Raw genomic sequence first — 22,817 nt, forward strand, 5'->3', positions numbered from 1 at the left:
TTCCTTCCTTCCTTCCTTCCTTCCTTCCTTCCTTCCTTCCTTCCTTCCTTCCCTGTTTCCCAGTTTCCCTGATCCCACCCCAAATTGTAGTAGTAGTGGTGGTAGTGATGGTGGTGCTAGTAGTACTAGTAGTAGTAATAGTGACAGTAATAGCTGGCCTTTACATAGTACTTTCAGGTTTACAACCTGTTTTCTATGCTGTTCACTTAAATCTCACAACAATCAATCATAAAAGTAGATACTAATGAATACTATAATTTTTAATCTGGAGATAAAGAAAGTGCAGATCAACCCACAAGATTGTCTGAGGCGGATTCACCACCTGAGGCTTCCTCTAGCTGAAAGTCCAGGGATCTTTCCACTATACTCCGCTGCTTACACTGGAGAAAGCCTTGGCTACTTTAAAAAAAAAAAACAACAAACACCACAATTCCATCAGTCTCCACACAGACACAGACCCAAGAATGTCTACACAAAGCTAGAAGCCTTCCTTTTGTTCATTTAATAAGATATACCTACCTTTAAAGTTGGCAGAAATATATTATATTATATATACACATATACATACAAACATATATACACATACATGCACACACACACATATTCATTCATTCCAACACAATCCTCAAATGACTTTGCCGCTGGTCACAAAGCTAGTGTTAATACTAGAATGTGACCTCGGATTTTCTTAAATCCAAATCCAGCACCCTATCCACTGTCTCTATTCCTATGTTTAGTATCTGGGTGGCAGGATATATTCATGTACCACTTGTATTGTCCACTGATTATCTAACTGATCAACAAATATCTGTACCTTTTTTAAAAAGTTAACTACAAGTGTAAAATCAAAAAAGCCCTCATAAAGAGGATCTGTTTACATCTTAACTGCAGGCAGGGGTGGCATCGAGTGTTAAAAAGAATTCTTCCACAATCTTAAAAATCACAATGGGTTAATTGAGACAGAAGAATTAGAAATAGCTTTATGTTCCGAAGATGCTGTGAGAAAAAACAAAATAGTAGAGAGGAAGGACACATTAGAGGAAAATAGGAAGAAACATGAGGGAACATGTTAACAAACAATCTGTGAGGGAAAGTATATTATGCAAACAACTGGGGATGGGGGTGGGGGGAGGGAGAGGAAGCCAGAGTCACTTGAACCTCATTTTCATCTAAACTGGTCAAAAGAAGCAAGAACAGAAAGACACATAGACAGAAATGAGGAAGCTAGGAAACGAAGGAATTAGTCTATGCTTAAAGAAGGGAGAGTGAAGATAAGGTTGAAAGGAAAAGAAAGAGGAAAGAAGGATACCAACTTGGAATAATAAACAGGCATCAAGAAAAGAGAAGAAAAAGTATAAAACAACAGCATAGAGGGAAATAAACAATTAACTATCAGAACTATGTGTGTGAATCAGATTACCTCATGCACAAAATGGAAGAGGCTGGAAGAACAGATTAAAAGGAAAAATCCAACAAAAAATGTTTATTAAGAAACATTCTTGAAATGTAAACGTTCATGTGGAGTTAAAATAACAGGCTGAAGCAAAATCTATTATGTATGTTGAACACAAAAAAGCAAGGGTCACAATTACGATTTCAGACAAGGCAACAGCAAAACCAAACTTAATTAAAAGATTAAGAGGGAAATTACATTTTGCTTAAAAGTAGCAATGAATTGAATTCAATATTTACTATATATTCACTAAATGGCACTGCTTCTAAATAATTAACTGAAGAACTGAATTAGTTACTAGGAAAAATAGAGAGTAAAATTATAATAGTGGTGGATCTCAATTTACTCTTATCAGCCATAGATAAGGCTAGGCCAAAAAGTAAACAAGAAAGAAGTTAAGGACCAGAATAGAATTTTAGAAAAATGTCATAAGGCTAAACCTTGAGCGATTACTAAATAGAAACAGAAAGGAGTATACATATATCTTAAGTGTACATTGCACCTTTACAAAAATTGATCATGGTTAAGGACATAAAAACACACACACAGTTTGGTGTAGAACTACAGTTAACTCAACAAGGATACTGATAGGAAAGGGAAGAAGGGAAAGGAATGATTAGTCAAAAATAGAAGAAACCCTAAGTTTGGAGAGGAATGGCTAAACAGGTTAAAAGAGAAAAGAAAGAAAACATACCAATTTGGAATAAACAGGGGTAAATAAATGAAGAAAAGCAGAAATACTAAATACATACTTTACTGACCACAATACAATAAAAATTGTATCAAATAAAAGGTAAATTTTATTTACTAAAAAAACATTAAAAAGCAAATGGAAATTAAATAATTTAATCCTAAAGAACTAGTGAGTCAAAGAACAAATCATAGAATTGATAAGATGATTTTATTAACGATAATGACAACAATAAGAACATACCAAAATACAGGGGATGCAAACCAAAACAGATTTTAGGGAAAATTTTGTAACTCTAAACACATTTATTTAAAAAGAAAAAACAGGGGCAGCTAGATAGGGCAGTGAACAGAGCACTGGCCCTGGAGTGAGGAGGACCTGAGTTCAACTCTGACCCGGGACACTTAACACTTACTAGCTATGTGACCTTGGGCAAGTCACTTAACACCAATTGCCCTGCCTTCCCCCCTCCAAGACAAAAAAGAAGAACAGATTAAAAAATTGTAAATGCAAACAAAAATATTAGAAAATAAACAAAGTTTTTAAAACCCAATTAAACACCAAAAGAGAAATCATTTTTTTGCTTTTTTTTTTTGGATGGCTGTTGGGGTTAAGTGACTTGCCCAAGGTCACATGGCTAGTTTTTTGTGTTAAGTGTCTGAGGCCAGATTTGAACTCAGGTCCTCCTGACTCCAAGGCTAGTGCTCTATTCACTGCACCACCTAGCCACCCCAAAAGAGAAATCTTGAAATTCAAAGAAGGGATTAACAAAATTGAAACCAAAACAAAAAAAACTATTGAATTAATATATAAAGCTAGGTGCTGCTTTTTTTTAAAAGCCAACAAAATAAATAAGCCATTAGCTAATTTGATTAAAAAAGAAGAGGAAAGACAAATTAGCAGTATCAAAAAGGAAAGAGGAAAATTCCCAACAAATGAAGAAGAAATCAAGGATATTATTAGAAGTTACTTTGCCCAACTATATTCAAATAAAACCAACATAAATGAAACAAAGTTACAAAACTCTAAAATACTAAAACTATCAGCACAAGAATGATAATTTTAAAGGTCCAATTTCAGAAGAAGTAAAGTAACACATAAATGAACTTTTAAGGAAACAGCTCAAAGACCACATAGTTTCACAAGTGAATTATATGAAATAATTGAAGAATAATGCATTCCAATACTACAAAAATTGTTTGTAAAGACAGCAAAAGAAAGGATCTTACGAAATTTCCTTTATGACATAGATGTCACCTTGATACATAAACCAGGAAGAGACAAAACAGAGAAAGAAAACTATAGGTTAATTTTCATAGTGAACATTGATGTAAAAATTTTAAATAAAATTTAGCAAGGAGGTGAAAATATAGCACAAAAATTATTTACCAGCTAAGATTTATACCAGCAACACAGAGTTGGTTTAGTGTTAGGAAAATTAGAAACTTGATTAAACATATCAATAACATAAGAACAAAGATAATTTTCATATCAGCACATGCAGGAAAAAAAAACTTTTACAAAATACAATACCTATTTCTATTAAAAACACTAGAAAACAGGAATAAATGAACCTTTCCTTAAAATGATAAATATATTTGTGTGGCAATAGCTATTATTATGTATAGTGGTAATAAACTAGAATCCTTTCCAGTAAAATCAGGGGTAAATCTAAGATGTCCACTGTCATCACATTTATTTGATATAGCACTAGAAATGCTCACTATTAGTAAAAAAATAAAAAAAGGAAATTGAAGGAATAAGCACAGGTAAATAAGAAACAACTATCACTTTTTGCTCATAATGTGATCGTATTCTCAAACCTAAAGGGCCAACTAAAAAAAATTAATTAAAATAATAGTTTTAGCCAATATTCAAAATATAAAACAAGCTCACACAAATCATTAGCTTGTCTATATGATACCAATAAAATCCAGCAGGAAAAGATAGAAAGAAAAATTCCATTTAAAATATTTAATACTTAAAATACTTGGAAGTCTACCTTCTGTGATAAACACAAGACCTATACAAATACAACAAGCCATGTTTAAAGAAATAAAGATAAACCTAAATATTTGAAAAAATTAACTGCTCATGGGTAGGACAAGTCAATAGAATAAAAATAACAATACCATCTAAATTAATTTTTCTATTCAATGCCATACCAATCAAACCACCAAAAGATTACTTTATAGAATGAGGAAAATTATAACAAGATTCATATGGAGACAAAAAAGGATCAAGAATCTTTTGATAATGTATAATGAAAAGAAGTAGAATGAAGAAAGAGACTTAGAAGTTCCAGATTACAAACTATTCTCTAAAGCATTAATTTTCAAAACAATTTGTTTAGGGGTGGCCAGGTGGCTCAGCGAGTAAGAGCACCAGCGCCAGTGTCAGGATGACCTGGGGATCAAATCAGGGCTCAGATACTTAGCACCACACCCAGAAATAAGTGGCCGAGTAACCTTGAACAAGTTACTTAACCCCGATTGCTTTAAAAAAAAAAACAATTTGGTACATAAAGTTTGATGAGTGGAGCAGATTAGCTATACAACACAGAATCAAATATATCTAGTACCCTAGTATCAATATGCACAAACACCTCAGCTACTAAGATAAGGATTAGCTATTTGGCAAAAGCTGATGGGAAAATTGGACAGAAATTTCAAATAAATTAGATGTAGATCAACAATTCACACCAAGATAAACTTCAAATAGATATGTAATCCAGATATAAAAGGTTACATCATAAACAAATTAGAAAAACATGGAAAAATTACCTATCAGATCTATGTATAGGAGAAAAAGTCTTGACTAAACAAGGGATAAAAAGGATCACAGAAAATAAATGGATTATTTTGGATAACATTTAATTAACCCATTAAATAGATAACATTAAATTTAAGTATTTACACAAACAAATGCTACAAAACTGATATTAACAGGTAAACTTTGCAACAAGTTTCTCTGATAAAGGTCTCATTCCTAAGATTGGAACTAATTGATATTGATAAAGAATAAGTGCCATTTTCAAGCTGATAAATGGTCTAAGGATATAAACAGCAGTCCTCAAGAGAAGAAACTGCCTATAGTCATGAAAAAAATGCTCCAAATCACTTACTAGAGAAATGGAAATTAAAGCAACTCTGAGATTCCATCTCACACTCTTCAGAATGGCAAAGATGCCCCAAAAGGATAATGATAAATGTTTAAAGGGCTCTGGGAAAATAGGCGTACTGATGCACTATGGGTGGACCTTTAAATGGGAACAACCCTTTGGGAAATCAATTATATACAAGAATTTACTCAAGGGAAGGTGCCTTTTGACCAAGCTATACCACTGCTAGTCTTACACCCAAAAGTTATCGAAGAAAGTAGAAAATGTTCTACATACAGGAAAATATTTATAGCAAACTTTTTTTTTAATGACAAAAAAATAGAAATTAATGGGGATGCTCATCAATTGAGGAATGGTTGACTAAGTTATGGTACATGTGGTACTACTGTGCTTCAAGAAACAAAGAAATAGATGATATCAAAGAGACATGGAAAGACTTATATGAACTGATACAAAATAAAGTTAGCAGAATCAGAACAATTTATACTGCAACATCCATATTATGGAAATAATTTTCAAAGACCTTTAAAAAGCCAATGAAGAAGTGAATGAGCACCAGCCCTGAAGTCAGGAGGACCTGAGTTCAAATCCAGCCTCAGACACCTAAACACAAAAAACTAGGCGTGTGACCTCGGGCAAGTCACTTAACCCCAACTGACCTCCCAAAAAATAAAAGCAAAAACCAATGAAGAATGAAAAGAGCAGAACCAGAATAATTTATATAGTAAGAATTTATACTTTAAAGATAAACAACTTTGAAAGCTATAAGACTACAATCAATACAACGACCATCCATGATTCCAAAAGATCGATGATGAAACGTAATATCTCCTGCTGACAAAGAGATGATTAATAACAATATATTTCTGTACACAGCCAATGAGGGAATTTGTTTTTGCTTGGCTATGCATATTTTTACATGGAATTTTCTTTTCTTTTTTTTTTCCAAAGCAGTGAGGGTAGAAGGTAGAGAAAAAAGGATTTCTGTTAATTTTTTTTTAATAGAAAGGTGGGAGTGGGACAGATACACAATCTCACTTTCAGATGAGATCACTATTTTGATAGTTTCACTTAACTGGTCTTTTTTTTCGGAGGACAATTGGGGTTAAGTGACTTGCCCAACGTCACACGGCTAGGGTTTTTTTGGTGTGTTAAGTGTCTGAGGCCGGATTTGAACTCAGGTCCTCCTGAGTCCAGGGCCTGGTGCTCTATTCACTGCACCACCTAGCCACCCCTTAACTATTTTACTTGTTCCAAGAGACCTCAAGGAGCAGGGGGTAATCTGTAAATGTTTGTAATATAAAATAAAAACAAATTAGTAAAAAAGTGTTTTAAAAAAGACAGCACTATATTTTCTTTTTTTTTTTTTGCTAAACTTCCCACACAAATAAAAGGATATTAGCAGTATGCCTAAAATTCTACTTAAATGTAACCTTTTAACTCTTTTTGATGAATAGGATTCTAAACATTTAAATTTTAAAAGTGAGATTTTAACTCCTTATCAGAGTGCTGGGGTTGGGGAGATGGGAAGGAAGGGGGTTGTAGGTAGGACACAGCACAACATCCCATTAAATAATCATGATACCTAAAGGTAAAAATGAACTACATTTACCGGGCTAAACATAAAACAACTAAGGTATTAAAAGTTCTTGACAAAATCATATTCTGAAAATACTGAATCATATATATCCTAATACTAGCTGTTAGGTCTAACAAACACTGTTGGATCAGAGAGTAAGGAACCAAAAAGGTAACAACAGCCTAGAACACTGGGCTAGAATATTCTAATATGAAATTTAATAGGGCCAATGTAAAAGTCTTACATTTGGGATCCAAAAACAAAAAAACTCAATTTCACTAGCACAGGCAAGGCTAGACAGTAATTTGTGGGGATACGGTCTATAGGGTTTTTAGTGGGCTGCAAGGTCAATGGGTCAAAAGTCTTATACAGCATATCCTTGTTTTACAGTTGAGAAAGATTGTGTGACTTATTGAGCAAAGATTCAGTGACTTATCCAGGGTCACAGATCTAATAAACTTCTAAGATCAGATTTGAACTGTCAGGTCTTCCTGAGTGCAAGCCTGTTGATTTATTCACTGAAATATTTAGCTTCCTCATGAGAAACAATAATATCCAGAAGGAGGTAATATTCCTCATATATTCTGCCCTGCTCAGTCCCTATCTAGAATACCATTTTCCATTCCAGGGATCACATTTTAGAAAGGATAGTGGTAAAATGAAAAATGTCCCAAAAAGAGAAACCAGGTGAAGGACCCCATGTCATATGAGGATTTCCTGAAGGAAGGGGAGGTTTTTAGCCGGGAGAAAATGTAGGTGCACAAGGGTCTTTATGTGTTTTAAAGGGCTGCAGACCACGAAATGAGTGAGAATTGCCAAAAGGACAATTTTAGGGCTGACTTGAGGGAAAACTTCTAATCAGTTAGTACTAATGAAAACTGAAATGGCATGCCCTGGTGGGTGGCTGGTTCTCACTCACTAGAAAGGTCTCATGCAAAGAATAAAAGAGCATTCATCTTGTACACTATGGAGGTGATAGTTGAACCAGATGACTTCTGGGGTACCTTCCAAATCTGAGGCTTTGATTCTGGACTTTCTCAGTCTAGATAGCTTCAATTCAGTCAGTAAAATGTGAGGTAGTGCTACTAATATCCTCATTTTATAGATAAAGAAATTGAGGCCAAGATGGGTAAAGTGACCTGCCCAAGGTCACACAACTACCAAGTGTCTGTGCCTGGGTTTGACCTGGCTTCCTGACTCCTAATCAGAAAGACACCTAGCTTTGCATCTGAGTCTGACTCAGTCTACTTTTGTATTCTCTCCTCAGCTCCACACCAAACCAAACCAAGTCCCTTCCATTCTCCTTAGCGGCAAGAAGCCTTTCCCAGAGACCACATCAAACCCTAATCCTCTCATATCCATCCATCACTTTATTGACAAAGCAGTAATGTGTATAAGGAACTTAATATACAATACCAGTGAAGACAAAAACCTAGCTGCTCCTAAAATAATCAATCAAAAGATTTAAGTTTGGGAGTATTGATTCTGGCAATCATTTGCCTGTGGTTTTCTTTTGAACAATGACAAAAAGACACACCTCTATACTTAGTTCTGCAGCTATTTTCCACCCCTCCTCAAAAAACCAAACCAAACCTTTGGACTCATTTTTGCTGAGGTGTAGCCTCAACGAGAGTAATTTATGGGCTAGGCGGGACAGCAGAGCTTCGGGCAGCAAAGCACAGTGCACACTCATCCCCCTGAGGGGGATAAAATGCATTCCTAATTTACATATCTTTAGGAGGAGACAATTATTCCTCAGTGGCTGAAATTTTAATCTCCAAGTAGTACAGCCCAGACAGAATTGTTTATTAACTCACCAGGTCACTTTTCTCCTCCAGGTTACTGAACAGTATATGGAAAAACAGAGACCCAATAGTGGTTAAATGACTTGCCCAAGGTCACTTCAGTAATAGACAGAAACAAGATTTGAACCCAGGACCTCTAAGTTCAGACCTAGTAAGGGTTCCTTCCACTATACAACAAGCATTATTCCCTTTTTATAGATGAGGAAACTGAAACTTTGAGAAGTTAAGTAACCTATGTAAGAACAGCTCTAAGTCAGATCTAGGACACAAAGTCAGATCCCGGACAGAGTCAGATCCAGGCCTCAAATTCTGAACTGAATCCTGATCTTCTGAATCCAAGGCCAGTGTTCTGTCCACTGCAAGTAAAGCATTATCTCTCCCTCGTTTCCTGAACAGGTCTGACATATACCTTCCTCATTCAGTCTAAATTTAAGATCATAGATTTATGTGAAAAGCTTCCCAATGTATTATATTGTTCATATTATACAATATATATTGGGTTGCTGTGAAACAGGAAATTAGGGAACCCCAACCGGAGAGGTGTTGAGAAGGGGGGACAAATTGAAGAACGGCTAAGTGTCATTTAGTTCTTAAATTCATAACTCGCAAATCCATCACAACTTGAGAGACAACCAATTTGGAAGCAGTAGGAACTGGCCCTAGATAAAGGAATAGCGCAAAGCTCCCCATTCCCTGCCAGAAGGGCTCTTTCGGCCAGACCACCCTGCCCTACTTATTAACTAATAAGCAGAGATAGAACATGCGACTCAGAAGACGGAAACACCGGATGAGACCTTATTTTTTATAAAAAGAAAACACAGTCGCTTAACCAAAGCCTTCCCTAAGTCATCCCAGGGTCAGCATAGTGTTTGCTGGCTGATGTGCAGCATCCAACGAGAGAAGTTTACTAACAAAGTCCCAAGAGAAACAGGCACATACCTTGTGAATCACAATGGGAAAGTGTGTGCAAGGCTGGGCTTTCCAGGGGGTGGGGAAGGGCTCGGGGAGCAGGGAATCCAGAAGTTGGGGTTTTTACAATCCCAGAGACAAAGCCTCTCTAGTCTCACCCCAAAAGACCTGATATGCCATCAACAAAAGCCGTCTTCAGCCCCCCTAGCCCGGGCTCCTGGGATGGGAGGAGGCAAAGGAGAAAGGGAAGGAGGGAATGCCATTTCCTTCCCCAACTCCCTTCTCTAGCCCACTTCTCAGGGCCGCAGCAATGTCAGCTGAAGGGGGGATCTCAACGGGAAAGTAAATAGCAAAGCGGACCTTCCTCCCTAGTTGGGGGGGACGCCCCTGTGGCCATCGTCTAGCGCCCTGGGAGCCAGTCCCACCCGTCACCCTGGCCTGAGCAGGCTGCGGTCCCCCTTCCAACATCTCTCCTCCCTCCCCGGAATCCTTTTGCCCGGGGCCGGGGAAGCCCAGGGGTCCCCGGCGCAGCGAAGGGGCAGGGGCCGGGGAAGCCCGGGGGAACGCGAGCGGCTGCCCCCACTCCCCGCCCTGGCGAGCGCTGCCCGAAGCTTGCTCACCTTGGGCGGCTCTGCCCGACCTGCCGCCGCGCGGAGCCCGGGCGCGGGGATGCCCGGGCGGAGGGCGGAGTGGGCGAGGGACTCCCAGGCGCCAGCGCTCAAACCCTGCAGCACGGAGGCGGCGGGGAGAAGAGGGGGACAGCTGGAGCGCCCCGAGAGGGTCCGGCCCTGCGTGGGTGAGCCCGGGGCACCTCCGAGCCGTCTGCTGGGCCGGCTGGCCAGCTCCCGCTCTCCGCCAACTTCACCCCCTACCAGCGCTCTCTTTGTAACTGCGAAGTCGGCCACCGACTGCCCCGCAGTGCGCCTGCGCGCGCTGCCCCAGCTCCGCCGTGCCACTCAGCCAACCTGACCCCCCACTGCGCCTCCTCTTCTTCAGTCCGCGGCCGCCTCTGCCAGGGGAGAAGCGAAAAGAAAGAATGGCTGCAGCCCGTGCCGCTCCTCCGGCGCGAGGAGCTTGACTCAGTTGTCCCTGAGGCTGTGCCGAACCCTGACTCGCATATGCTTAGTCTCCCACTTTGCCTGTCACCTTTTTTTCTCTGACTGGACTGGCCGTTTGATTTTTCCCACTCTTCCCACCCCCATCCTCTCCCCAAAAGGAGGAGTCAGAAGGTGGAAACTAGCCTTCGACCTCAGCGAAGTGGAGGAGTCAGAACCCCGAGACTGGGACCAAGTGGTCACTGCAACCTCACACCCTCCCGTACAGTCAGGAATGGACTCCACCATCAGTACATATAAAACATTATCTCAGTTTATCTTTACAACTACCTTGGCAAGCTAAGTAGTGTAAATTCCATTGCCCCATTTTACAGAGAAGCAGACTGAAGCCCTGGTCGGGTGGGTGCCTTACCCAAGATCACATACATACTCAGCCAGGTTCAAACCAAGGGCTTCCACTAAACCCAGAACTTGAAAGACCTCTGTGATCTCCAGCAAGTCGCCTAACCTGTGTTTCAGATGGCTCCTGGGTAAAACGGGTAGTAACATTTGCATTGTCCAGCTTGCTACGTTTTTATGAAGATAAATAACATGTAAAACTTTTAATATGGAGGGCTTAGTAGGTTCTCTGCATTACAATTTGATGTGAGGCAGCCTGGCATAGTAAATCGACTTCGCTTCCAAACCAGGAAAACTTGAGCTCAGGTTCAGCTTTTGATACATGCAAGATACTGGGCAAGTAACTCAACCGCTGTTAGCCTCAGTTTCCTCAACTGTAAAGTGGAGATAATAACAATTTACCTCTCAGGGTTATCTGTGGGGATCAAATGAGGTATTTGTTAGAGCTTAACAAAAGCGACTGGCACATAGTAGGCGTTAGATAAACGTTTGTTCCCTTCCTCTCCTTTATCTGCCCACTTACAAGAAACTAGTAGAGAATAATTAAACGCTCAGTGTTGTATTACAGACTAGAGTTGTAATAGAAACACAATGAACAAAGCGATCAATACGGTGTGAGAGAAAAGGGTAGGTAGGTGTAATGGATAGGTTCAGGTCTTCCTGACTCTGAGGCTCCTGCCATTATATTTCTGTGCCTCTCCATATCTGCCTGGAGTTAGCAACCTATTAAAAAAAAATAACTAAAAAGGGGCGGCTAAGGGGCACAGGCCGTGGAGTCTGGAGGACCTGAGTTCAAATCCAACCTCAGACCCTTAAAACTTGCTAAGCTGTGTGACCTTGGGCAAGTCACTTAACCCCAATTTCCTTTCCCCTATAAAAGAAATTTTTAAAAATAAGTAAAATTTTAAAAAATAATCTCAATCCAAAAGCAAAAAAAAAAAATCTGGGGCAACTAAGTGGCAAAGATAGAGTGCCAGTCCTGGAGTTAGAAGAGCCTGAGTTCAAATGTGAACTCAGATTTTTACTAGCTGTGTAACCCTGGGCAAGTCACAACCCTGATTACCTCCAAAAGCAACACAACAGAAAGAAAAAAAATCTAAGCATTTTTGTACTGTCTTGGTTTTTATTTTTGAGAATGAAAAAACTTTATTTTAAATATGTCAAGGTAGCAACATATTGACAGCTGATCACTGGAGATCAGTGATGACTAAGAGAGGGAGCCAGCTTTTACTGATAGCTTATATGATGAGATAAAGACAAGTCAGATAGGTCCACATCACCAAAAGAGGTTGGGCCTTTGCATCTCAGTGCCTCCCCAAGATAAGAGGACATGTATGTCTTCTTTTTTTAATACCTAGTTTCTGTAAAGTTTTTATTTTTTTCTGTGAAGGTTAAATGTTGTTTTAATCCATACATCTTGAGTTAATTTTTAACAGTCCAATTTTAATAGATTCTTTAAAACCAAGCTGTTATATGAATAAGTTTTACTATTTGTTGCTGAAAGACTTTACCCTCTTCCAGGAAATTTGAGACAAGGTATTCATCATTTTGATCTTCACTATCATCATTAAACATTCATTGAGGCTTCAAAAGGTGTAGGGCAATCTACTAGAAGCTGGGGTAGAGGGATTATGTGCAGACAGCTGACACATTAGCCACAGAGCTTGAGCTATAGACTGTCTTTCCACTACAGTAATTACTGGTGTCATTCACTCGCTTTTCAGAGAAACATTAATCATGTGACCTTTTGACTTTGACTTCCCTAGCACCATTTTTTAACCCCCCCACCCAAAGCCAAACATAGGAACAACTTGTCTCATAAATTACATGGACACTTTCATGAGCACATAGGATCATGTATTCAACATGATGTTCAATGGACACAGAGTCAGGAAGAATCCATTTAAAATCCTTCTTCTCAAGCTAGCTGTAGGACCCTGGGTAAGTCACTTGCCTCTAAGCATCAATTTCTGCATCTGAAACAGAGATAAAACCTATAATACCTGCCTCATAGGGTGTTTGTGTGAGGCTTTAATCAGAAATATGCCTAGAGTAGTTTGTAAACTTTAAGTTGATCTATGAATGTCAGTACTTTGTTTTTATTCATGAAAGTACAGAAACCAGTATATAAAAGTTCAACCACCTCTCAGGAATACATGTACCACTGATCAGGTACAGGCATCAGTGTTTCCAGTCTCTCTTATAGGGACATAAGCTGCTCCCTGGAGTCACTTGGCTATAAGATGAGCCCCAGTATATTGTGTACTTATGCTTGGAAGTCAGTCATCAAATATTTGTTAAACCCTTACTATGTGCTAGCCACTGTGCAACGTCAAGCAAAAAGAAGGGCTGTCCCTACCTTGAAGGAGGGCATTTCCCCATTGTTCTAATGGGGGAAGAAGATACATAAAAGGAAATTGAAAGGGAGGGAGCACAAAGGTGAACAATGCAGTCTGATGTGAAATGGAGAGATGGTTGGCCTGGGTGCCTTTGTTAAAGGGAGGCTCCAATCAGAGGAAGAAGCCATGGGAGCAGAGGTTACTTCCAATGGTGTGAGTCCCAGTGAGTCTGAAATTTAAAAGCCACTTTCTACAGAATGTCTCTCCCTGTCCTCCCTTGCTCTGCTCTACCCTCATCCACAGGAACTTTCCCTCTAAGGTTAATTTATATCCATTTTGTATCTATCTTTTATATATTTGTATGTTTACCTATTGTCTCTGCCATTAGAATGTAAAGTCCTTCAGAACTGAGACTTTTCGCTTTTTATATTCCTCTGGTAATATAATATAGTACTGTGCCTAGGGCAATAGCAAGAAATTAATGTTTGCCAATTGATCTTCAGCATTTGTAAACATTTCCGGATCTGGTGCCCTCCACTAAGGAATCCTAGGAAATTACCATTATTGGTATTTCAGGAGTCTGCACTCTTTGCCCCCTCACTCAAGTCCCACTTCCCAAGCTTCCTCTCTCATCAGTGCTTTCCTCGAACTGACCCTTTGCCTTCAACCTAACGTGAATGAAAAACTTAACTAATTAATATATTTGTGCACAACATGTACATGGCCTCCTCCGTGTTATCTGTGTGATAAGCTCTTTTACAGCAGAGAAAGAAAGAATTCAAAGAATATTAAAAGAAATATTCAGAGAATTTGAATCTGAATGCATCAAGCGTTGAAAACTGTAATTGTGGGACCTCCCTCCATGAAACCAGATCATAAATGAGAATGGAACTCATGTCCTCCTGATTCCAAGTCCAGCATTCAAACTACTCTGCCCAAAGTTGCCTCTCAGGGACAACATGCTATAATTAATTATAAAAATAATTATAAAATTATCCCTTTACATAGCAAAATTTTTACTTTTTATTCTTGCCTCAAAAAAATGTACAATCCTTTACACACTTTGCAGCTGAGGGAATGAGAGCCATCACTATACTTAGCAGTAAAGAATAAATCTGTGGTAGCCTCAGAACTAGAAATTAAGCTCATGGAAACCTTTGAATAAAGTAAAATGACAAAGACAATAATAAGAACACTAAAAAGTTGGCTTGTTTTTGTACATTTTGTTATTGTTCAATATAACCCAGTTAAAGATACAGGCAACTAGATGATGCAATGGATACATCTCTAGGATTGGTTCCAGGAAGACTGAAGTTCAAGTCTTGCCTTACTTAGACTTACTCAGTTGTATGACTCTGGCTAAGTCATTTAACTTCTCAAGCCTCAGTTTCTTCATCTGTAAAATGGAGATAATAATGGTACCTACCTAATGGAATTGTTGTATCAAATGAGATATCATATGTAAGGTGTTTGCAAACTTTAAAGTGTTATAGCATTAGTTATTAGCCTTCACATAGTCCTTACTCTCTTTTCTAAAAATTTACCTTTGACAATTAAATTTACTATAGTTCATGTAAGTAAATGTTGGCTGACTAATTGAGATCCTTTGGCTGAAATGGACTAAGCAGATCCCTTTTTATTTCTGTTAAATTATACACCAGCAATATTTAGGCAGACAGACAGATAAAATTCTAGTTTCACTATTCCTGCCAAGACCGAGGGAAAGAGCTCCCAGTCTGGTGGTGTCCTGGGGTTGTCTGCCCCTCCTCTCACCTATTTCCTGACTCTTCTCATAAAGCCTCAAATGACATCTATCCCTACCTACCCACAACTTGAGTGTCTGCTATACACTTTGTTTTGGGTGTTTTTTTGTGTGTGAGGCAATTGGGGTTAAGTGACTTGCTCAGGGTCACACAGCTAGTAAGTGTCAAGTATCTGGTCAGAGGCCAGATTATGAACTCAAGCCCTCCTGACTTCAGGGCTGGTGCTCTATTCACAGTGTCACCCAGCTGCCCCCAAGAAAGTAGATTTCCAGGGGGAGTACTGACTAATTTTTTTTTTATTTTTTTTCCTAAGTCAATCAGGGTTAAATGACTTGCTTAGGGTCAAGTGTCTGGTCTGAACTCAGATCCTCCTGACTCCAGGGCCAATGCTTGATCCACTATGCCACCTGGCTACCCTTCCACTATACACTTTAATAGATAATCCACGTGTGGTTTATACATAACTTATGTGGGTAGCACATATCTTACATATTAACTCTTTAAAGGAGAAGGGAATAAGCATTTGTGTAATGACTGCTCTGTGCCAGTCCTTGTGCTAAATGCTTTGTAAATATTACCTCCTTTTATCTGCATAACAACCCTGGGGGTTGGGAGGGGAGGTGCTGTTGCTGTCCCCATTTTACAGTTAAGGAAATTGAGGCAAAAAGAACTGAAGTAGCTTGCACAAGGTCACATGCTAGTATGTGTCTGAGGCCACATTTGATCTCAGGTCTTCCTGACTCCAGGCCCAACAACTTAGCTGCCTAAAAACGGCATTTGTGCTCCTAGGTTCCAAAACAGTTAGTTACAGGCACTTAAAAAAAGTAAAATTGAATTAGAGAAAATTATTTTTTTAAAGGTAAAACAAATTTTTTCACTTATATTTTGTGCATAGGCCAGAAAAAAAATGTCAGTTATGTGAAGAATTTTCATTTAATCTTCTCTGAAACAGCAAAAACACTAGGAAAAAATATATAGTCAGCAGACAAATAAACCAGGCAAAGATGGAGGGTCCGCCCTCCCCTTACCTCCCCATTGACAAGTATGTAATCTTTTCTATATATACTGTCCTAAAATGCACAAGAAAGTCTAAGGAAATATTTACTTTTGAGATCAGACAAGCTCACACAAATAACAGGTCTCACAATGAATGGAATGAAAGAGCTTCCTTTATTTATTCCTGGATGATGTGCTAACCATTGCCCTTTCTTCTAGACACAGAGATAGTGTTTGATAGGTCAGCATTTGTGTCAACTTTTCCTAGTGCTGCCTTGAACTGTGGAAGGTAATTTTGCTAATTTTACTAAGGCAAGTTGAGAAGTTATTTTTTTTTAAGATTTTATTGGGGTTTTTTTTGTTTACATTGTCTAGATTTCAACCAGCATATTCCCCTACTTTCTCTCAAAGAACCTTCCCTTATAACGAAAACAATTATAAAATAAAAAGGAAGAAAAAAAACCATAAAGATTGATCCTACACTAAAAAATTCTGATATGTTCTACACTTGTGAACGCCTTCCCCACTTCTACAAAGGAGTGGAGAATAACATCTTTTCAAATTTTTTCTTTGGGGACAAATTTGGGACCAAATTCTTTGTAGTTTTGCAACAACCGTTTTCAATTGTTTAATGATTGTTCTTTCCATTTTCATTGTTAAAGTTATTGTTTATATAGTTTTCCTTACTCTGCTTACATCATTCCACATCACTTCACGTAATGCTTTTCCTGCTTCTCTGTGCTTATCAGATTTGTTATTTCTTATAGCTTGTTAATGTTCCATTACACTCCTATACTAACTACAATTAGTTCAGCTAGGCGCCAATCAATGGACATCTACTCTCTTTCCAATTCTTTGCTACCACAAAGAGTGTTACTATAAGTATTTCAGGAGCCTATTTGATAGAGGTAATAACAAAAGACAAAACAGATCATTTTTACTACATAAAATTGAAAAGCTTTTGCACAAACAAATTTAATGCACCTAGAATAAGAAGGGAAGTAGTCAACATAGAAAAAAATCTTTGTATCATATTTCTCAGTTAAGAGATTAGAATTCAATATATAATGACAACTAACAGAAATGTGGGTCACTAGGTAGTATAGTGGATAGAGTGCTGGGCCTGAAGTCAGGAAGACTCATCTTCCTAAGTTCAAATCTGGCCTCAGACACTTACTATCTGGATGACCCTGAACAAGTCATTTAACCCTGTTTTACCTCAGTTCCTCGTTTACAAAATCAACTAGAGAAGGATAAAGCAAACCACTCTAGTATCTTTGCCAAGAAAACTCCAAATGAAGTCAGAGGAGTTGCACATGACTCAAAAAACTGAACACAATAGAAATTTATAAAACCAAAAACCATTCCTCAATAGATAAGTGGTCAAAGGATATGAACAAACAGTTCTCAAGAGAAAAAAACGTGAACTTCACAGCTAGGTCCCAGTTAGTGTAAATAATGCATCCTTTGAAGTGGTCACATGTATTTGAACTATCACTATTTGAAGTTATAATTTTATAAAATGTGGTCACTGGTTTTAGCTCAATGACAATAGGCAGCACAAATTCAAATAACGCAGCCACTTCAGGGAACTCATTATTCACACTAATAAAATAATGTTCCAAATTACTAATAATAAGAGAGATGAAAATCAAAACAATCCTGAGCATGTACCTCATACCCAGCAAATTGGCAAAGATGACAATAGATGGGGAGTAGTCAATTTTTGAGGCATTGTGGAAAGACAAGTGCCCTAATGCTTTTTTTTTTTTTGGAGGGGGGAAGGCAAGGCAATGGGGTTTAAGTGACTTGCCCAAGGTCACACAGTTAGTGAGTGTGTCAAGTATCTGAGGTTGCATTTGAACTCGGGTCCTCTTGACTTCAAGGGTTGGTGCTCTATTCACTGCACCACCTAGCTGTTCCTTCCCCCTTCTTTTGCCTGACTAAGCATCCACCTTTGTCCCTAAGTTAGCGTAGCTAGGCTTTCTCCCTCACCCTTCCACCAGGCTGGAGGAGTTGTGGTCTATCGAGGTCTTCTAGGTGCTTTGTTTTGTTTTAATGTTTATGCACTGGACATGTGATCATATTCTCCCGTTATTGCCTGGGGCCACAGAAAGGTTGTTACATGCTCAGGCTCACAGAGCCAATTATGTGACAATTAAACTCAGGTCTTCCTGGTCAGTTCTGTCTCCATTAACCTACGCTAAGTATGTGCCATAGGTATTATCAAACCCATTTTACAAATGGGAGTCCAAACAAGCTTTAAAAAGGTACAAAGTAGGGTCATTGTGAGTAGGAATTGGTTCAATCTTTAGCTATTCCCTTGGCCTAGTGTAATAGTAATGGAATTTTAAAATCGCCTGTATTGGCTTGTGTTAAAACCTAGAGCTTGTGAATCCCATTTGTGGGATGGTCTTGTTGATATGAAAAGAGAGGGCTGAACTGGGAGGAGCTGGGTGAATTTAGAGAGACACAAGTAGAGAGAGAGGCAGAAGAATTTTTTGGAAGCAGCACCTTTGGAGGCAGAGAGAGACTGAGAGGATTGCTGAGGGCCAGTTTGAACTGCCCAGGACTTTTGAGAGCTGCCCTTGGAGCTGCCAAGGACTGAGGAGACATGGCTGTTATGCTGGTACTTTGTCTGTCTGTTTTGATGTTGTTTTGCCACATTCATCCACTGGTGAAGGACAGTGCTGTTGTTGCAGAGGGTCTGGAACCTTGCTGTTGGTTCAGGGGTCCTGAGACTGTTCTGCAGACAGAGAGTGAATTGTGCCCACTGGTGAAGGACAATGCTGTTGTTGCAGAGGTTTTGGAACCTTGCTGTTGGTTCAGAAGCCCTGAAGAAGGATTTTCTTGTTGTATATTTACAGAAATCCTGGAAGAGGGTTTTGCTAATGTCTTCAGGGGTCCTAGGACTATTCTGCAGACAGAGAATGAATTAATGAGGACACTGGCAATGTATCTTGTGGCCTTGCTAAGCTTTGTCTCCCCAGGAACAAAGATTGCTGAGAACTTGCCTTGGGTCAAGATGAAGAAAAGACCTCTCTTTGAGTATTATATGCTGTGCTTAAGCTTGTTATAACTCTGGGGTAGATGGCCTATTCAGTTGTGATCCAAGGGTGGGGAACTTTTGACTTTTTTGTGCTTTGTGATTGACTAAATGAATGTACTGCCTAAAGGTGGAGTATTACTTAGAAGAGGGTCTTTGGGATTAACTAAATGAATTATAATGTCCAGGGGTGGAGTAGTACTTGGAGATTATTGAATTACACTTGGTGAATGCTGTATTTTTGAATTATGCTATATTTTGATTTTCTCTGTTCTTAATTTGTCACTGAATAAAATGGAGAGCAGCTATGCTGGTATTTTGAACCTTGGGAAGCAGCCTTTGCATGGCATTACACCTAGCACCGAGCCTAGCTTATAATAATTGCTTAATAAGTCCTTGTTGATTGATGTAGTAATAAATGTCAGGAGTGTAATCGAAGCTAGGTCTCTCTTGGTTCTAGCTCTTCATTCCTTATGCTAAAGGTCTGGGATTCCTGACCTGAGACACTGACTTCATTTTGAAGCAATCTATAGAAAAAGAAACACAAACAACCAACTTCTCTCTCTCTCTCTTTTCTCCCTCTGTCTTTCCATATAGATACACACATACATATATTCCTAATATATGTAAATATAATATATTCTTATGTAAAATAGATAATATTACAATATATAAAATATATTCTACAGATTGCTTTGAAATGAAGTTAGTGTCTTAGGTCAGGAATTATTCCACTGACTTCATTTTGAAGCAAACTGTAGAATATATTGGTATATTAAACTAATGATGTATTTAAAGTATTAATAATATCTTATATAATTAACATTAATATATCATTAATAATTCAGATGTTATAAAATATACATGCTATATTTAAATTCCTAATATATTATTATAATTAACATTAATATTGTTGTTAAAATATTAATAATAATATATTATCACATACAAACATATTAAGAATTCAGATATTATAAAACATAAATGATGTTTAAATTAATAACATATTATATAATAATCAACATGAATGTTATTAATGTAATATACCAATATGTTCTATAGATTGCTTCAAAATTAAGTTAGTGGGATAATTATAATAGATATGTCTTAATCTTAGGTGTGTATGAGTATAAATATATACACAGATATATATACATATCTATAGATTATCTATCTTATTGACATGTCTTCTATGTATAGACTTTTAGTCTTTAATAATAATCTTTTAATAGTTAATTTCATAATAATCCTTTTAACCTTTAAAGGATTAGACTTTAATCCTTTCCTATTCTTGTTCCTAACATTTTAGTGTGGCAGTTGAGTGTGGGGTTTGCCTGAAGGTCACAGAACAGAATTGGGGCACTGTTTACATCTTTTTAACAATTTGACTCCTGTCAAATGAGGAAGGGAAGGAGCACTGGTTTACCCAGCTTTTTTGGGGGGAGGCCAAGTAGGGAGGAAAGTAAAAGCTAGCACAATAGCTGAGGGTTTTCTCTCAGCTACACAGTCTACCAATTATTTTACTCTTTATTATGATAATCAATTAGCATTTCTTGATTCTCCTTCCAGGTAGTTGGCAGTTCCCTGGATTAAACATTTTGGAGTTTAGACAAGGTCCCTGCTCCCTCCCTCATGTACCAAGGCATTCAATTAGATTGTCACAGGAATGACAAAAGACTTGATAAAAAGTTTAGTGTGGAATGGTAATTCTCTCATACTAGCCAAGACATCACTTTCCTGAGACACCATTTCTCCTTAAAAAAAATGTATCACTTAAAAAAAAGGGAAAATAGGGGTGGATAAGAGATCTTTTCCAAGCAAAGCCTTGCCAAGAATTTTAGATCTCAGAGGTGATCTAGTCTAAACCCTTCTTTTTGTGGTTAAGCAACTTGTCTAAGATCACACAGATAGTAAGCAGGAAAGGTGATTTGAAAGATGATTTGTCCATTACTTTTTCCATTCACCAGTCTTGCTTTTGCATTTCTGAGAACTCAGTTGAATTTCTTGGTATTAAAAGAAGTGAAGTAATAAGAAAATATTGTCCACATATAAAAGTGGGAGCAGAGAAAAGGGATAAGTTCTGTTTTTAGCTTTTTAAAAATCGAGACTTTTGGTTTGTTTTCCTTTTTTAGGCAAAAAGGCAGCACAGAGTCGGGGAGAAAGGACCAAGAGATCTTTCCAGAAAGGAATGGCTCAGTGTACAGGTAGAATGATTTTGAGAGCGTTCCAGGAGATACTTTTGCTCTGAAATTATCCCCTACCAGTCTACCACAAGACTCCTTAGTCCTACCTTTCTCCCTGGCTTGCAATTCCCACTAATGGGTTAGAGAAAGGTAGGGTCATTTTTTTTTCTAGAAGCCTCCAGTTAAAATTGCATTCAAGTTACTGGCAGCTCTTTCCTTTAAACCCAGCAGGGATTAGTTGATCAGATTAGCTTTGACACCTTGGCCCTCCTCAGGATGAGATAGGGGTCGAGTAAGAGAGGGATATTAAGGCAACTTACTTGGCCAAAATGCAAGGATGATGGGATGCTTGAGTTAGGGGAAAATAGCAGGAACACCCAAAATGATACTGGGCAAAAAGAATTTGGACAGAGAGCAAAGTCGAAGACAAACTTCACCTGATTTTACAATTTTGTGTGGGGCAAATTGGACAATCAAATATCCCCTTGTAACCAGGTAACCTCAGCTCCCTAGTCCCTAGAGTGTTCTGTTTCCTTACACTTTGTTCTACTGCTACTCTGTCCCCTCAATGTCTTAAGAGGACCCTGCATTTATCCTTATCCCAACTTGTCCCTGTGTTCAGTGAACTTCTGGACCTCACTCAGAATTTAGGATTTGAGGGGTGAAAGTTACCTTAGAGATAGTCTAGCTGAACCCCTTCATTTCACAAATGAAATAATTGAGGTACTGTTGCTGTTGAGTCATTTCAATCACGTCCAATGCTCCGTGACTGTAACCCCATCTTGGCAAAGATAGAATCACAGAGAATTTAAATGGTTTACTCAAGATTATGCTACAATTTACTCTAGAATTAAGATAAAAACCTAGCTTATCAGATTCCTATTTTAGACAATTCCCAATTTGGATAATTGAAATTCTCATTTCAACAAGCTGCCATGGGGCTTCCTAGGAAATAGGGAAGGGTTCTTAATTTGGAGGTCCCAAAACAGGGTTGAGGAGGTGTGGGACCTTGATGGGGTGGGGGGAAGAGATACATTATTCTCTCAACATAACTAGTCTCCTTTGTAATCTTATGTATTTTATGCATTTAAAATCATTCTGATAAGGGAGCCTTAAGCTTCATCAGACTGCCAAAACATGGATCCAGTTCACTGATAAAAATGTTTAACAAAACAAAGCTGGGTACAGAGTCCCATGCCACTAGGTCATGTTAATCCATAAAACAACACTCTTTGGATCCACCACCTAATTGTGTTATTATTAAGCCCAAGAAATTCTCCAGAATGTCTATACAGGATATAGTGAGAGACTTGGTCACATGTAGTAGTAGTAGTGGTGGTGGTGGTGGTGGTGGTAGTAGCAGTAGTGGCAGTAATAGCAATAGCCAGCATTTATATGGTGCCTACTATATGTCAGGCATCTTATTTGGTCCTCACAACAATTGTGGGAGATGAAAATATTATCCATATTTTACTGTT

At 38.4% G+C, this 22,817-nt stretch overlaps 1 protein-coding gene across 2 annotated transcripts in view; it reads right to left on the reverse strand.

Moving 5' to 3' along the window:
• KANK1 (KN motif and ankyrin repeat domains 1) overlaps window positions 1-10,300 on the reverse strand; it is a 266,017-nt gene extending 255,717 nt beyond the window's left edge. For both annotated transcript variants that reach the window (XM_069086846.1, XM_069086838.1), the window contains exon 1: window positions 10,179-10,300. The gene's annotated coding sequence lies outside the window, so the exon portion shown is untranslated. The remainder of the gene's footprint in view (window positions 1-10,178) is intronic.
• Window positions 10,301-22,817: the final 12,517 nt, after the last annotated feature.

This window comes from Petaurus breviceps, unplaced genomic scaffold (genome assembly GCF_028583685.1).
Source record: "Petaurus breviceps papuanus isolate PSGF00001 unplaced genomic scaffold, PetGlider_PUasm1.0 118, whole genome shotgun sequence".
NCBI classification, from domain to species: domain Eukaryota; kingdom Metazoa; phylum Chordata; class Mammalia; order Diprotodontia; family Petauridae; genus Petaurus; species Petaurus breviceps.